The sequence below is a fragment of the Poecilia formosa genome, unplaced genomic scaffold (assembly GCF_000485575.1).
Source record: "Poecilia formosa unplaced genomic scaffold, Poecilia_formosa-5.1.2 Scaffold722, whole genome shotgun sequence".
NCBI classification, from domain to species: Eukaryota; Metazoa; Chordata; class Actinopteri; order Cyprinodontiformes; family Poeciliidae; genus Poecilia; species Poecilia formosa.
The window spans coordinates 58,406-63,060 of record NW_006800661.1 but is presented as its reverse complement, the minus strand read 5'-3'; the positions used below and the strand labels follow the sequence as shown (position 1 = coordinate 63,060).

Below are 4,655 nucleotides of genomic sequence, written 5' to 3'. Positions count from 1 at the left end.
TTCATGGTGCCTAAACGCTTGCTAAACCCTAACCTTAACCCCTAAACCAACCAAATTTACTAACCTGTGATTAATCACCCCCAAAAAGCTGAGTACCAAGCATCAGAATATTTCCTTTTCAAATTCTCCCCAGTCCTTATGCCTTTTTGCTTGTGTCTCTGTCTCATTAATGTCGAGAGGTATTTTTCACTCGCAGACTAATAAAGTTTCACCACAAGACTGCACAACGACCAAATCTTAAAGGTGGTATATATTATGTAAAATGAACTTTTTTTTTATCTTTATATCACACTACAATGAAAAACAACAAAAACACCCCTGTGTCAGGATCGGTGGTTTGTTTTGTTATTTTTGGAAGCCTGCTGTTTCCCACTTCCTCCACCAGATGCCGCCTAGGAGCAGAGCCCCTGGAGAAGCATGTGGTCGAACCCAGGGACACACCTGTGGCGCATTATCTGACTGAGGCTGGGGATATTTAAGAAGCGGCGAGCTGACACTTCCTTGCCTGAGTGTTTACCTCGGTAACAAATCGTTCCAGAGCAGGGGTGGGCAACTCCAGGCCTGGAGGGCCGGTCTCCTGCAACTTTTAGATGTACCTCTACTTCAACACACCTGAGTCAAATAATGAAGTCATTAGCAGGACTCTGGAGAACTTGACTGCACTTAGGAGCTGATTCAGCTGTTGGATTCAGGTGTGTTGGACCAGGGAGACATCTAAGAGCTGTAGGACACCGGCCCTCGAGGACCAGGATTGCCCACCCCTGTTCCAGAGTAAGGCCCTCTGAGCTCTTCCCGAGATAATTGCCTCCTGTGTTTTTCCTTTTGTCAGGTTTACCTGGATCCCTCCGGGGTTTTTCCGAGAGAAGAGTCCTGTGGATCGTTATCTCGGACCGCGACCAGCCGCCAGCTCGCCCCTCCACTCAGCCTGACTTACCTGTCCGCCCTCCAACGGTTCGTTGCCTCTCCACGCCGCCCCTGGGTCTTTCTCTGCTTCCAAGAGAACTTCCGTCTGCTCCGAAGTAAGCCGTTTCCCCCTCAGTATATAAATTCATCCACCTCCCTGGATTCGCTGATACTAACCGCTTCCTTCTCGTTGATAGTGGCTGAACTGGTTATCCCTTCCAGACTCCCTGCTCCGTGTTTTTTCCCCAACCCTGTCCTCTTTTCAATAAACTTCATTATTGTTTTGCACACGCGTCTCCTGGTTGTGTTCGTGCATGTGGGTGCGTAAACTGGAACCCAACATGACACCCTGGAGTGTTGCTTTGATTCTTCCATGCATGTTTGAGGAATCCTTGAATCTCCTATGGCAACCATTCATGGTGTCTAAACGCTTGCTAAAACAAGCGTTTAGGCCTATTTCCACAAAGTTCCTCATTGGCAAAGCTGCAGTCTCCAGCCGAGTTTATGCCTCACGGAGCAGCCCTTTCCCATTACACCCCCGCCGCGCCCCCACTCAGTTCCCCCAGACTAGTGGCAGCAGCAATAACCAAACACTTGATGGAACTGCTGGTCTGTTGAGCTCGTCACTATTTCTCAAACACCAATGAAAGTTGTTAAAGGCTTAATGGAGGAACATTATTGTGATTAAGTGCTAAGTGTAGGAAAGAGCAGGAGCTTCTTAAAATGACAGAGGTTCAGTTTCAGTTAGGTTTCATATACAGCCTTTTTGGTAACACTTTATTTGAAGGGGTTGAATAAGACTGACATGACACTCATAAACACCTGTCATGAACATGAATAAGCCTTCATGAATATTTATGACTGTTGTCATAAAGCATCATTCGGTAAATCATGACACTTTTAATACAAAGTTGACATTGAAAAAGTCTTTGTTATGACAACTTGACATTAATCTAGGCAAAAATGTCTTCATTATGACAACATGACATTACCCAAGACAACATTGTTGTCATTACAACTTGACATTAAGCAAGATATTATAACTTGTCATGAATGTCATAACAGGTGAATTTTAAAATGTTGTCTTTATAAGACATCATTAACAAGTCACTTGTTGTTACACATACCTTTTGCTGTCATGAGACCATTATAATTGTGACATTATCCTCCTCTGTTAAAGTGTATCACAGTAAACTAGTAATAAAGATGTCATTGAGTGTCATTAATCTATCGCTTTAATGACTCAAGTAAGTGTAGTCCATTTTACTTGAGGTAACTGGAAATGTTCATGACTTGTTAAAGCTGTCTTATAAGGATATAAGCCAATAAATTCACCTGTTATTACATTCATGACAAGTTATAATTTCTTGCTTAATGTCAAGTTGTCATGACAACAACGTTGTCTTCGGTAATGTCAAGTTGTCATAACAGACATTTTCAGTAATGTCATTATTTACCAAATGACACTTTATGACGACAGTCATAAATATTAATGAAGACTTATTGATGTTCATGACAGGTGTTATGTCATGTTTATGACAGTGTCATGTCAGTCTTATTCACCCCCCTTCAAATAAAGTGTTACTGCATTGGTAATAACAACTGAAAATCATGCTTACTTGATTGTGCTAATAGCACTTGGCTGGAAAATACATAATACTGTCCCTTTAAATGAGTGCTTATGGATGAGTTAGCCATGAGTTAACTTGTTGACAGTCACAATAAAAATGGTGATGAATGTCAAACAAAGCAGACCAGCCGGGATTAAATCTTCTTTAAGCCGCGGCGGGTATAAGTAATGAGAGGACATTTATTTTGAAAGCCCAAGCAGGAGGTGGTTGTGTCTGACCTGGCTCCGCAGCTCTCTCCTCAGTGAAGAGTAGTTTTGGAAGAGTCGACTCCGAACAGCCGAAGCTGCTAACAGCTTTTAGCTTCAGAGAACATCTGGAGGGTCGAACAAGGAGAAAAACCGCGGTGAAAAACTCTGGATTGCTCTTTGAAAGCAAGGAAAACCGGTGCTGGTGGAAATAAAGCCACGCCGAAACGCCAGTAAGGATCTCACATTTCATCCGTGTAGGTGGTTTCATCAGCGGCTGTCGCGCTGTTGATAAAGCAGTCCTAAAACAGGTTGATAGCTGGGATTCCCAGGGGAAATCCATCGAAGCAGAACATCTGGTGAGGGATCTTCATACACACCGAGGCCGGACGGAGAGCCTGGTCGCTCGGATGCTCCTCTTGGACGGCTGATCTTCCACCATGGAGTCGCTTCTGAGCTCCACCATGGGAGGAAGCAGCAGCAGGTAAATCAACTGGAACACGCTGAACTAGATAATAGTGGCGGGATCAGATCATCTATGTTTGGTGGAATAAAGCTGCTCTGGTTGCTATGGCTGCCCAAACCAGCCTCCCCAGCTGGATGGAGGTGAATTGACAGCAGGCCTGGTCTTCCATGGTCAGCTCGGCTCAGCTCACACACTGAGACTGTGGAGTGGGTCTGCCTCCCCCCAATCTCTAAAAACACTTTCTTTTTTTTTTTAAGTCAACACAGAACCATTTTATTGATAAAACACAGAAGCTGCTTCTGGCCAACTCTAGAGTGAATTATTCTAATATTCACAAATGAATATTAACATCATATAACATCAAATGATGTTAAATGTGACATAACCATAGGCATAAATCCTGGGGGAGGGAGTCCGGAACCCCCCAATCCTGGAAAAGTCTAGAATTGTCCCCCCCAAAGAAATCATGAAAGAAACCCTTGTATTTAAACAGTATCAATATAAGAAAGGTAATAGAAACAAAGAACAAAGTAAATCTACCATTCATCTAAGAAAAAAATAAGAATTAATTTTTAGGTTCCCCCCCACTATTTTTAGAACAATGGTTCTAACAATAGTTTTGGAACCAAAGTGTAGGAGGAGGAACAGCAGCACTGCTGAATGACACAGGCTCCATTAGAGCCGGTGAAGTGAGGAGCTAACTGTTAGCTGTGGCTCTGCAGCACTAACAAGAAACCCTTTCAGTAAGTAAATACTTAAAGCAAAAGATATGTAACACATTTTATTTACTTTCACTGCTCAATAGGAAGAAACACATTGACAATAAAACAGTCCACAGTTCGTTATTTCATTACTTTGGCTGAGTCATGATAAACTGCCACCTTATGCCTTGGAAATAAAAACTAGCTAAACTGCTACATTGTTTTCATAGATCTGGCTCCTTTTTCTGTCGAAGGTAGCCAATATTTCAATTATATTTAGCTCTCTTACTTTAATAAGAGTTTAAAACTGGAGGGGCTGAGTGTTACCACTAGCCAACAGCAGAGGGGCTATTGCAGCTGGCAGTCAAGCAAAATAAAGTATGCCTTTATTTCTTATCATCTTCAACGTAGAGCTTTTAAAACCCAAAATAAAATCTGAATACTTTTATAGAAAACTCTGGTGCTGACCTTTAAGTTTAAGTTATGATACTTCCCAAATATTCAATTCCTACATATTTATAGGTTTTCATCCATCCAGGACATGAGCCCCTCCCCCACCCCACCCCCCAAAATAAATAAATAAAAGTTTAAAGTAACTCAAGTTATAATTTAAATAACACATGATGAATCAATATTTATGAGGAATTTTAAGTAGAGTTACTTATTAAAACTTGTTTTTATTTAGAACCTTAAGTTTTTGTAAAGGTATAGCAGAGATTTATGGGTAAATGAAAAATAGATAAAAGAAAATGGGTAAATAAAAAAGGGA

At 41.6% G+C, this 4,655-nt stretch overlaps 1 protein-coding gene across 1 annotated transcript in view; it reads left to right on the top strand.

Moving 5' to 3' along the window:
* The first annotated feature begins 2,580 nt into the window (after nucleotides 1-2,580).
* The window catches only part of gpr63 (G protein-coupled receptor 63), an 18,297-nt gene continuing 16,222 nt past the window's right edge, over nucleotides 2,581-4,655 (top strand). Inside the window, 1 exon segment of the mRNA XM_007542712.2 lies at nucleotides 2,581-3,203. The gene's annotated coding sequence lies outside the window, so the exon portion shown is untranslated.